Source organism: Delphinus delphis, chromosome 1 (genome assembly GCF_949987515.2).
Source record: "Delphinus delphis chromosome 1, mDelDel1.2, whole genome shotgun sequence".
NCBI classification, from domain to species: domain Eukaryota; kingdom Metazoa; phylum Chordata; class Mammalia; order Artiodactyla; family Delphinidae; genus Delphinus; species Delphinus delphis.
In genome coordinates, this window is record NC_082683.1 from 107,150,720 (window position 1) to 107,163,999 (window position 13,280).

General features: G+C 41.1%; 1 non-coding gene across 1 annotated transcript; it reads left to right on the plus strand.

Annotated features, from left to right (window-relative positions):
- Window positions 1-13,206: 13,206 nt before the first annotated feature.
- Window positions 13,207-13,280, plus strand: TRNAN-GUU (transfer RNA asparagine (anticodon GUU)). Its single transcript has one exon. It is a non-coding gene; the product is annotated as a tRNA-Asn (tRNA).

The window sequence follows — 13,280 nt, forward strand, 5'->3', positions numbered from 1 at the left end:
AATGCACATTTAAACACCATATAATTTTTGAATAATAAATTGCTTCTGATATTTTAGTATCAAAAATAATGCTGTAGGGCTTCCCTGTGTCGCAGTGGTTAAGAATCCTCTTGCCAATTCAGGGGACACGGGTTCGAGCCCTGGTCCATGAAGATCCCACATGCCGCGGAGCAACTAAGCCTGTATGCCACAACTACTTAGCCTGCACTCTAACGCCTGTGAGCCACAACTGCTGAAGCCCGCGCACCTAGAGCCCGCACTCAGCAACGAAGACCCAACGCAGCCAAAAATAAATAAATAAAATAAATAAATTCATATAAAAAATAATGCTGTAGAAAGTTCTTACTTGTAAATCCTTGGCAATTCTGTAGGATAGACACTGTCCTTTTTTCCACCCTGTAGCCAATCTGTCAGTGTTAAATACCTTTAACAAAAATTTTCCAACAATCAAATGCTTGGGGCCAATTGCCTTCACTTGTTACTGTCTCAGTTCAAGGACTCTAGGTAATTGGCACAATACCCTGGATTAGCTAAAATGGAGAATTTTTTCTCACTCTCTTCTGTTTTGTGTCCTTTCTTCAGTTCTTAGGTAACAACATCCTAATAAAATGGTTGGCAACAACAACACAAGTATATCACTGTATCTTGGGGAAAGTTAGTGCTTTCCTTGTTCATATGCTTGTCTACCCAATTTGTGCTTGGAGCCAAGGAAGAAGAGATCTGCCATGGGCCTCACTCTTGCACTCTTCTAGCTGTGCCTTCTTCCATTAGGCAAGGATCATGTGGACCCAAGAGGACATTCCCACATGGTGCCCATGTCCTCCCTCCCCCATAGGGCTGTCAAATGTGTAACGAATCCCAGAGTCCCTTGCCCAAGTGTCTTTTAGCTCATGTATAGAGACTGTGGATCTTTCTTCCTTGCATTGTCAAACTGAGGGCAAAAGGTACTTTTGTTTGTTTGTACTCAAACCTAGGGATTGTGGGCAATGTGACATCAAGAGACCACTTTTTAGGGAGAGCTAGTGGATGTAGCATGGATGTGTTGGAGGTGCAGAACACAATCTGGTTCCAGCAGGCCAGTAGGCAAGTGGTGATGGATGTTCTCACCATGCTTCCTTTTTCTGGTGTGTTACTCCAAAAAGTATAGGAATTCTAAAATACTATACATTCAGTGATTATAAACATAGTTTTCAAAGTAAGAGAATACAACCTATTTCAGTTTCAACTGAGAGATTTTTTTTAAAAAGCTTGATCAGTAGCTTTAAAAAAGATAGATCCATGGTAGATGCCAAGCTTGTCACTAACATTTGCAGGTGCCAGTGCAAAAAATAAAAGCAGAGGCATCAAAGCTGCTTACACTCTGAGGTTGGAGTGCCAAGATAGCTTCTTTCATATTCTGTTCCAGGGGGCCTTGAGTACAGGAAACATGGAAGTCAAGTTTTAGTCCCAGACTAACTTGAGAAGTCATATAGGAGGTCCTCACTACATTAAGTTGGGACCCCAAAGTCTTAAGCCCTCAGGGGTAAGGGTCATCCGATCTAGTCCTGTCCCTTCAAATCCCAGAGCTCTTTGGACAAGGCAGCCTTGGTGCCACAAACAGTATAAAGAAAAAGAAAGTTTTAAAAGTTCATGAGAAATCGTGGCCACAGACTTGACCTCTAGCAGATTTAGCCTTGAGTACCCACAGCCCGGGTAGTCTGAGAAACCATAAGAGAACAATTTGATGTGTTGTTTCCCAGCTGGTAACAAACCACAAGAGCCTATTAGAGGAGAACATATTCAGAGGAAAATATATTCATTCTAGGGCTGTAGAGATGTCTACAAATAACATTTCAAGAGAATCAACTAGTATCTAGAATTCAGTTATAAAATATAAGAACAAAATCTCATGTATTTGGAATTTTAGAAACACTTCTACCAATCCTTGTATCAAAGCAGATGTGAAAATTAGAAAATATTCTGTACCAAACAAAACTGAAAATACTACGTATATGCAGAAGGTGCAGCTAAGCCAGTCTTTAGAGGACAATACACAGCTTTAAATGTAAATTATGAAATTCAAGGCTGATTTCTGAAGAGCTAAATCTCCAACTCATAAAGTTACAAAAAGAATAACGACAACAACAAAAGCAGATAGGAGCAGAAATTATATATAAAACCAGGAATTTTCAAATTAGAAATAAATATACAGAAGAAGAAGTATAAATGGTTGGCTCTGAAAAGACTACTAAAACTGATAAAACTGTTAAGAGAGAAGAAGGAAGTCATTGCTGCTGAACCTGTAGACATATGGGAACAATAAATGAATCTCATAAACCCATATATGCCAACAAATTAAAAATTTGAGAGGAACTGAACATATTCCAATAATGATTCTGGGGGAAAATGAGCTAGTCCTACAAGCATTAAATTTTTTAAAATCAGAATTTAAAAATCTTCCTGCAAAGAGAGCTCCAGAACCAAAAAAGTTCAGTAGAAGAAATGATTCCCGAGCAAATAAATTCCAAAAGTATTAAAAGATGGCATATTTTCTCCAACTTATTTTATGAGTTTATATTGGAACCAAAAAACGGCAATGTAAAAAACAGAAATTATAGGTCTGTCTTATTGCTGAATATAGCTGTAATTAAAAAAATAATCAAGCAATGTATTAAAAAATATATATTGTGACAAAATTGATCTTATCCTGGAAAACAGTTGATTCTTGTTAGAAAATAAATTAATCTAATTTACCACATTAAAATGTAAGGGAGAAAAATAATAATCACTAAAATACAGAACAGGTGTTTGAAAAATTTCACCATCGATTTACCATTTTTTAAAACTTAAGCATAATAGTATAGAAGAGAACAGACCTAATCTGCTAACGGGTAGTTTCAAAAACAAAAACAAAAGAAACACACAAAAAACCTTCAGCGAACATTATAGCTGATGATAAAATACTGGCTTTCCCCCCTCCCCCAACGCTTACCAATCAGGAACCATCAGGAATCAGACAAATAGGCCTCACTCTGACCACATCTTTTCACCACTGCGATGGAGATCTTAGCCAGTGAGGAAAGGCAAGAAAAAAAAAAGAAACAGTGTAAGATGTGAAGATGACCAAAAATCAAATAACCCAATCAAAATATGGACAGAAGACCTAAATAGACATTACTCCAAAGAAGACATACAGATGGCCAAGAGGCACATGAAAAGATGCTCAACATCGCTAATTATTAGAGAAATGCAAATCAAAACTACAATGAGATATCACCTCACACCAGGTAGAATGACCATTATCAAAAAATCTACAAACAATAAATGCTGGAGAGGGTGTGGAGAAAAGGGAACCCTCTTGCACTGTTGGTGGGAATGTAAATTGATACAGCCACTATGGAGAACACTATGGAGGTTCCTTAAAAAACTAAAATTAGAGCTACCATATCATCTAGCAATCCCATCCTGGGCATATATCTGGAGAAAAACATGGTTCAAAAGGATACATGCACCCCAGTGTTCATTGCAGCATTATTTACAATTGCCAAAATATGGAAGCAACCTGTGTCCATCAACAGATGAATGGATAAAGATGTGGTACATATGTACAATTGAATATTACTCAGCTATTAAAAAGAATGAAATAATGCCATTTGCAGCAACATGGATGGACCTGGAGATCATCATACTAAATGAAGTAAGTCAGACAGGAAGACAAATATCATATGATATCGCTTATATGCAGAATCTTTAAAAAAAAGATACAAATGAACTTATTTACAAAACAGAAACAGACTCATAGACTTAGAGAATGAAATTACGGTTACCAGGGGGGAAGGGTGTGTGTGGGGGAGGGATAGACTGGGAGTTTGGGATCGACATGTATACACTTGAAAAAAAAAGTAAAGATGAAAAATGAATACTATAATTATTTACATATATGAAAGATAAATTACTAGAAATATTAAGAGAACTGAGTTTATCTGGTATATATAAAATTTAAAAATCAGAGGAACTGAGCTAAATTAAGGGTTTAAGAAGAAAAGGTATTAAAAACGTTATAAATATTCAACAATTGTAGCATGTAGTTCAATCACATGCACTGGGGAGGGGACGGGGCGGGTGTGGGGGGGAATGAAATATGACATCTACCTCTACTGTAACCAAAATCATTTCAGTGTGGATTAAGTACCTAAAATGAAATGAAACTTAAAATGATTTTAATTGGTATTATGTAGCAAGGTACTTCTACGATCTCAAAGGTAAGCAAGGATTTTAAAAATAAGACAAAAAGACTAATTCTTAATGAAGAGACTGATCAATTTGAATACATCAATCATCTCTGTTCATCAAAACACAGAATAAAGAGTAAAAAGATAGGTCACAACTTGGGCGAATGTATCTGCAGTCAGCATAATCAACTGGTACTGAAGATATTTAATGAATTCTTACAAAACAAGAAGAAACAGACAGACAGACCTATAGGGAAATCAAAAAGATCTTTGGGGGGGGAACTCTTTATATGAGAAAATCCAAGTAGCTAACAAACATGTATTGGTGCTCAAATTCATTACCAATAAGGGACATTAAAAGGGAAACCCACATGAGATAACATTCAGATTGGTGAAGAAGAAGAAGGAGAAGAAGAAAATAGGAGTGGGGATGAGGTAGAAGGTTATTACCTGTTAAAGTGTGGGAGGAATTGAGGAATTGCCATCGTTTTATACTAAAAATGTGGAAAGACAATCTCAGAATATGGAAACTCTTGAAAATGAATAAATCATGTTTTTCTTTAAAACAGAAAGGGTGGGTAACTCCCAAAATGTCACTGATCTTTGATTCCCCTACTGTTAGGTAGGGGAATCCTCCACAGATTTGGGGTAAAATTAATCACTCCTAGTCTCTCAAGGCAGCCACACCCCTAGTACCCTCAAGTCGGAATCCTTTAGAAGGAACCTCCAAGAGCTATAAAATAAAACCGGATAAACATATCCCAGATTCTGTTGCTCATTTTCCCTTAAAAAATATATATATATATAAATTTTCAGGCTAACACCTGTTGACACACATTGCCAGGTACACAGGATCCTTCCTGCAACACCGACGGGCCCCTGGGACACGCAGAGACCGAGGCGGCTGACGACGTTAAATTTAGCACAGTGTCCGGTGCACAGACTCAAGAGGCCTCTCCTCACCTCTGTGCAAGGCCTCCTTTTCGAATCCCCCCTCCTGTCCACGCGGATTCCTCCCCACACGCCTTCCTCTTCCTTGGGCTGTTAGCGCCTCCCTGGACACTGAGGTGTCTGCTGGGCCCCGCAGATGCTCTTGTTTTGGGACCTTCCTCTCTTGATTCTCGCTCTCCGGTGAGACGGGGCCCAGCCGTCAGCCCAAGGTCCAGAGAGCGAATCAGTGACCTGATGGCTCTCTGGGTTCCTAGGATCTTCCAGGAGAAAAACTGAAAGTAAGGTGGCTGCTGCGCTGCGAGCCAAAGGCTACTCTGTATGCCCAAACACCTGAGGGCCACAGGGCTCTGCAAAGCCCCAGTTTAGCTCGACTCCTTAGAGTCTACTGCTCAGAACTGCCTTGAGGATTTTAGTTCTCATTTTCCTACTCCTGGTGGCCAGAACCACGGGATTTTCGGACGTGACTGTGCACCACGCAAACAAGGAGGAAGCATGAAAAGTCGGGGAGGGAAAAAAAGAGAAAAGCACTGTGCATTGGCTGGGAATCGAGGCTGGCTCTCCCACGTGGGAAGCGAATGTTCTACCACTGAACCACCAATGCTTCTCCCTGTCCACGTCTCTGACAGCTCTCCAGAAAGCATCTCCAGAGCGACCGAAGAACCGGGGGCGGCGAGACAAAAAAGTTCCAAAATAGGCTTACCCCTTCCTTCGTCTTTGGAAGACAGAGCTCACAGACTGACAGGCACCCGAAGCAAAGGCTTGCGAAAGAGACTCGCAATCAGGCAACAGCATGGAGTGGGGACAGTCAAAGGAAAATATCAAAATATCAGTTTTGTCAGCTCACATCACAGCTCTGATAATTTCACCCATTGATACTTTTCTAAAAATAAGTCCGCTCCTTATGTAAGCAAGGCACCAAAGCCTATGCGTCATACGCACCTCAGAGTCACAAATGCTAAAACTAAGCACAACACCGAGTCCAATTTAGGAGATTAGATTCTCCCATATAATCAAGCATTGATTGCAAACTTAATATTAATTACTCTTTTAATGATTATGGTATGTCACATATCCATCCAAATACTTTGAACACCTTAAAACGTAGACACATATTATTGTTATAGTGGTTACAAGACTGACTCATTATTCTTGTACAAAAAAACAGTTACAAGGAACTAACTCTGTTAACCAATGTGTTTCTTCATTATCTCTATTTTGTTTCTGGCTTTTTTCTAATTCCAGTCTAATTCTGCTTCTGTTTCTTATTTCTTCCCTGGATTAGAATTTTAGACCGAACAATTCTACTCCTGGGTATATATCTGAAAGAATCAAAAACACTAATCTGAAAAGATACATGCAACCCCATGTTCATAGTAGCATTATTTACAATTGCCAAGGTATGGAAGCAGCCTAATTGTTCATCAACAGATGATAAAGTAGATATATATAATACTACTCAACAAACTAGTGAATATAACAAAAAGAAGCAGAAGAAATATTAATATATTGGCCTTCTGATGAAATTGAAATACAGAGAGATTTCTTTCCCAGTTTTTCCTGGGGGAAATTACACTGAAGAAAGGAACCTGGCGGGGGGGCCCCCCCACATGATGGGACTTAGGAACCATTATGACTTTCTGAAAGATAGGAGCTGCAGACGTGCAGTCATGCTTCTCTTGCTGAGAAGCCAAGCTAGGTGGAGGCTGAGTCAGAAACTTGAACTCAACAAGGAAAACGACCATCCCCTTGACCTTGAAGAGCTTTGGCTCTATCTGCCCTCTGCCCAACACCAAAGACACACGCCAGCTCTGGCCATCATGCTTTCATTTACCAACTACATCAACCAGATCTACATGTATTCCCACACCTCTTTCTAAACTATAAACCTGCACTTTAAACCCACAACTCCTAAATCACAAATCCATGCCCCCTATGCGTCTCAGAGTCACAAATGCTAAAACTCAACACACCAGTGAGTTCCCTGTCAGCATCACACACCACCCTCTACCTCAACACTCTATGATCAGACCCAGGCACAGTGTCTCCCAAAGAGTAGTGTGCACTGTCTCTCAAGTGTTTCAATCAATCACCAAGACAATACCCAAATCTGTTCCTACCCTCACCTAGTGTGTTTATCCTCACCACCAACCACCCTGTTGTCCAAACCAGACCTTGCTACCCTCTTTGCATATACTCTCTTATCCTCCTGGCACAGAAGTTTATGTCCAGTATAATCAAGAGATCGTGCTTAACTTTTTTGGGTGCACCACTGGCTTACTGCCACTCTATGCCTACACTCTTCCACCCATTAATACATTAATACATTCCATCCGTTAATACAACCAGATAAAAAGCCGGCCTCCCTACAGCCAGTCTAGTCTACACTAATCCATTTGCCACACTGTATCCTGAGCGACACTTCCGCAGCCTAAATCTGGACATGCCTGTTGCCTAAAGCCACCTAGCATCCCCATATTACTTCACTAAAATGTCTTATTACCTCTATGACATGTACTCTGCTTCCCCCCCTCCTCCTCATCAGAATATCTCTTGCCAATTCTCAAATCCAACAACAGTGAAGTACTTGACCTGTCAGGAACCCTCTCACTCTCAGGGACTTGCTTCTCTCTACAGGGGATGGCCTTTCACAACTCCCTCTTTGTTCTTCAAATTCATTCGCATCCTTCAGGTCTCAGTTCAGAAGCCTTTTTCCTCTGGAAAGACTTTCCTGACTGTCAGAATTGAATATGTGATGTGTCAACTTTTATTTTGGCATTAATTGTTCTAACAAAAATCACATTTTACTTGACTCTGTCTTCTGAAGACATATTTTCATATGAAAAAGATTCATATTTCCCAGAAAACTAAGGTTGTATACGTAAATAAAATATTCTCAAGAGGTAGAACAGTGCCTAGCATAGTTTATAGTCTAGGGTTGTTAAATAATGAAAAAGAGAGAGAGGAGCAAATAAGGAAAGTTTCTCTCTCTCTCTCTCTCTCTCTCTCTCTCTCTCTCACACACACACACACACACACACACGCACACACTCACAGATAGACAAAAGAGAAAAGAAATTTAGCTAGATAGGCAGAATGATTAGTCTGCAAAGTAGCAAAACTCCAGGAGAGCAATTGAAAAGAGTAGAGAATACAATGATCAAGAATAAAGTTTTGCTTGAATGTAAGGTAATAAAAAGACCTTGAGTGGATCTTCAGAGTTGAAAATAAGTCAAGAGCTGGAAAGGAGAGGGGAAGGATATGGTGTGATGTGGTGAAGGGAATAAACCTTGGAGTGAAAATTTCACTTATACTCTTGTGTAGGTCTTGTAAGACATAAGAGTTTGAAAGCTGCCCATTTTGATCCTTAGGCTTTTCTAGGGACTTAAAAGAGATGCCAAGAGAGGAGAGAGGCTCTGGGGCCCTGGAGTGATTGTGCGTGGGTTAGTGCTTGGCCTGTGCCAAGCTAATTGTAAACAAAAGAATAAAAAAGGAATAATTTGGATATCAGAATATCAGACAAGGCAAAGGGCAAAAGAGCTTTACATTAGATAGAAGAGTAACATTCTAGCATCTACCCAGAATCGAATGTAATCATTTTTCTCTGGCATGCCCTCTTCAAGTGGCCAAAGAGGGTGGGGCTAAAGGGAAGAAATCTTGGAGGGAAATTTTCACTTATTCACCCTTTTGTAGGTCTCTCTCAAACACAAGAGCTTAAATTCAGGACCATTTGATCCTTGGCCTCTTTCAGAGACTCAGAAGAGCATCTTATCTGGTTAATTTTATTTATTCTGAAGAGAATAGATTAAATTCACTTAACTGTCCACTCTATTAAATTTTGTTATAATTTATGTTACTGTAGTTGAATCAGGGCAGGAGGAAATTAAATTGCTTTAAAAAAAAAAAAAAGCCTTAGGAGGAGAGAGGTTTAATAGTCACTCAGATCTGGAGTAACTCAGGCACATCCCCAAACCTCCAGCCTCCCAGACCTTCCCTGAGTCCTGAACGCCTGTTTAGGGGAAGAACTTGTGCTTGTCTCAAGATTGGGGGGAAAGGGTTTGGGAGGCACCAAGCAATGGGAGGGCAAAGAGAATGCATCCTCAGTGAAGAAATGAAGTCCAGTATTTTGATTTGAATGCTGCAACTTCGTGGTGTTTCCTGACCTAAGCCTCCTACACAAGGCTTTGCTCTGGGTATGTTTTTTGTGGGGGGGGGGGGCGGGGGGAGCGGGTTGTTCTGCCTAATAAAGACGACTGTATAAACTTATTTTTAGAACTGGCTTTTCAAAGTCCTTCCCGAGACCCTGCCTGGTGACGCCTAGTCTAGCAGTACAGACCAAGGCATTGGTGATTCAGTGGTAGAATTCTCGCCTCCCACTTGGGAGACCTCGATTCCCAACCAAAGCATAGCTTTAGCTGCGGGGCTCTTCCCAGTATAAGGAGCTGAGCTCAACAGGAGTACTTTTGCAGCCCTCTGAAGCCACGAAGTGATCGCGCATGCGCTAGTGCTACAGGGCAGAAGCCACCTGGCGAGAGCCTGTCTTTGAAGCCCCAAGTGTGTCTGTCTTCTGGATCTCTGCGGTTTGGAACAGTTGAAACTGAAACCCTTGTTACTACTTATTCTTTCTCCTATCCTATCCTTGGACTACATCGCACTATGGAGTGGGGGTCAAGAAATGAAGGTCACCGAAGGACTGTAGCTGTGACGGGAGAGTCGTCAGGGGCCCAGGGAGGCGGACGCTTGTGGGGAGGAATTCGCGTGGAGATGAAGGAAGTTGGAGAGCGGGACTTCTGACCTTCCTGGGGAGGTAGGCCCTAGTTTGCTGGTCTTGGTAAAATTAAGAACAAGGATGAGCCCGCAGTGGAGCGGCGCACCCACGAGAAAATCATTTTTATCTTGCCTTTTGGTTTTACACTTCAGCACTCCAATCTTCTGGTCAGTAGATCTTTGTTTTTGCATTATGAATACTCGTTAGAACTGTTTGAGGATTACAAAAACATTGAGCACATAGCAGAGTTGTCATATTCACTCCTTCTTTGCACACAGTTTCCTCTATTATTTACATCTTGCCTTTATGTGATACACTTCTTACAATTAATAAACCAATATTGATACATTATTATTAACTAAAGTTCATGGTTTGCATTAAGGTTAACTCTCTTTTACTATCTCTATAGTTTTGCCTTCAATGTCATATAATTAGAATCATACAGTATGCAGTCTTTTCAGACTGGCTTTTCACTTAGTAATATGTGTTTAAGGTTCTTTTGATTATAGTCCATTTCTTTTTATTGCTTAGTATTATTCCATATTTTGTTCAATACATTCACCTATTGAAGGGCATCTGGCCTCCAGTTTGGGGCAATTATTAATAGAGCTGCTTTAAACTTTCATGTGCAAATTTATGTGTGGACATATGTTTTCAACAGATCTCTGTAAATACCTAGGAGGAGCACGATTATTAGATCATATTGTAAGGCTATGTGTAGCTTTTGTAAGAAACTACCAAACTCTCTCCCTAAATGGCTGTATCGTTTTTCATTCCCACAAGCAATGAGTGATGATTTCTGTTGTTCCACAATCTGCTGTAGCATTTGGTATTGTTTGTTTTTTGGATTTAACCATTCTAATGGGTGTGTAGTGGTATCCCATTGTTGTTTTCATTTGCAATTCCCTAATGACATAGGATGTTAAGCATTTTTTCATATGCTTCTTTGCCATCTGTATACCTTCTTTGGTGGGATGTCTGTTTAGATCTTTTGCAACTTTTTAAACTGGACTAAAACTTTTTTCTTATCATTGAGGTTTAAGAGCTCTCTGTGTATTTTAGATACAAGTCCTTTATCAGATACTTGTTTTGCAAATATTTTCTCTCAGTCTGTGGCTTGTCTTTTTGTTCCCTTAACTGTGTCTTTTGCAGAGCAAAGATTTTCATTTTAATGAAGTCCAATTTATCCATTTTTTCTTTCATCAATGGCACTTTTGGTTTCATACCCAAGAAACTTAGTGTCAAGCCCAAGGTCACATAGATTTTCTCCTATGCTATCGTCTGGAAGTTCTATAGTTTAACACGTTCCTTTTAGGTCTATGAACTATTTTGAGTTATATTTTGCGAAAAATGTAAAGTCTGTGTCTAGATTTGTCTGAGATTCTCTTGCAGCTTGGCTTCTGCATAGAAATTATGTATGCCATTAGATGCACTCAAGAGAAATTGTAGAAGTGAGAAGAAGCAATTTTCTGCAGCTCTTGCTGGTGGCATGTAAGGTTATGGGACCATGAGTGTTTAGACACACCTGTGACTGGCAGCCATATTCTAGTGTCTAGTCACCTTTTTAGTGCTCTTCAGTGGCAGTAAATATTCCACTTCTCTATGACCTACCTCACTGCTCCCCTTCACTCCCCCATACTAAAACCTCTAGGATAGAAGGCCATTGGTCTTGCTCTCCTTGCCAATTTCCTGTCCATTGCTCTCTTTCCTTCAGTGGACATTTATTCTCATATCCACAAATAACTAGTAGAATGGCATTCATATGAGCCTTTCCCCAAAGCTGTAGTTTGAAATTACCCAAATGTCCATCATTTGTGACATGGTTTTACATTAGTGTAATGCTTATCATTAACACCAAAATTAAGGTGTGAGAAACTCAATAACATACGTATATATCAAAAACATAATGTTGCTTGTTAATAGCTAGTTAGAAAAATTATACATTCATTCACATGAACTTGAAGAAAGGACAAGCCTAATCTGAAGGGGTAGACATCAGAGTAATTTAAAGTAGCAGGAGATGTACAGGCATTACCTGGAGGGTATCAAAGGGCCATGCTTGAATGATAAAAATCTTCTGTCGATCCTGGTGATGATCACACATTTCAATAGTTAAATAGCTGCCCATTAATGATTTGTGCATTTTGTTCTGTAAACACACGTTAATAATTTCCTTTTAGGATTGGTGGGCGGACGTCAGAAAATCCAGTGTAGGCCACGATCGGTTTGCAGTATACTGTAAACTCTTTAAAATCTGTTTTATTTTGTGTAAAAAAAAATGACTGATGTTTGAAACATTTGCACCAAAAACCAAAACCAAACAAAATCCCCGTGTGACTAGACCATTTCCTTCGTGGAAGTTACACATAAGACTCATTTAGAGCTTGAACCTGATCTTTAGATATTTTCTCTTAAATGGTGAGACCCGGAGCACATCCAGAGCTCTATAGCGTAGTGCACTGATGGGCTGACCTCTGTTCTCCTTACCTTACTCCGTTTGGACAAGCCAGCGACAAGCTAAGAGTTGCTTTGGTAGATAAAACGCAAAAGATGGGGAAAAGACTCGAGCCGAGGTTGCTGCGGCCGCAACGCAGAGTACTAAACACTATACGACCACAGCGCGCCACCGTGCTGGCAGTCAACTGCACTCTTGCTCTTCTCATTTTGACATAAATCCGTTCCAGTTACTGCTCTGCTTTGTTGTTGGATAACTGCAGGCACTCCTGATTTTCCTTCACATCTTCCCTCCGTTATCCCCTCCCAATTCTGACGCATTTCTCATCTCCCCTGTGTCCAGCCCTTGTCTCTGCACAGCCCTCCAGGAAGTTATCTTTGCTTTGCCCTTGCCTCCCCTGCTTCATTCCCGCCTCTTTATATTTCCCTTTTGAGCAACCCTCCCCAAGCCCTCTTTCCCGCTCCCGCGGCCAAGCCCAGATGGTCGGGTGAAGACGGAGCAAACGGGGAGCCATCACGAAGCCCACGGGGCGTTCAGCTTCCCTTGGGCCCCACTCGGCTCAGGCCGGTAGGGTCGCGACCCCTGGCGTCTTCGGGGTGCTGGCAACTGCGGCGGGTGTGGAGCAAGGCGCGGCGGAGACGCTCTGCTCCCTTCGGCCTTCGGAATCGCCCGACGCACGGCTTTCCCACGGAACGAACGCGCTGCGTCGACTCCACGTCTCCGGTTGTCCGAAGCTTGGAGCCAGCTCCTCAGTCCTGCGAAAGGCGGACTTGCTCTCTATGGAGATGAGGTGGGGGAGGGGAGAGGAAGGGCGACTTGCAGGTGTCTCTGTGGCGCAATCGGTAAGCGCGTTCGGCTGTTAACCGAAAGGTTGGTGGTTCGAGCCCACCCAGGGACG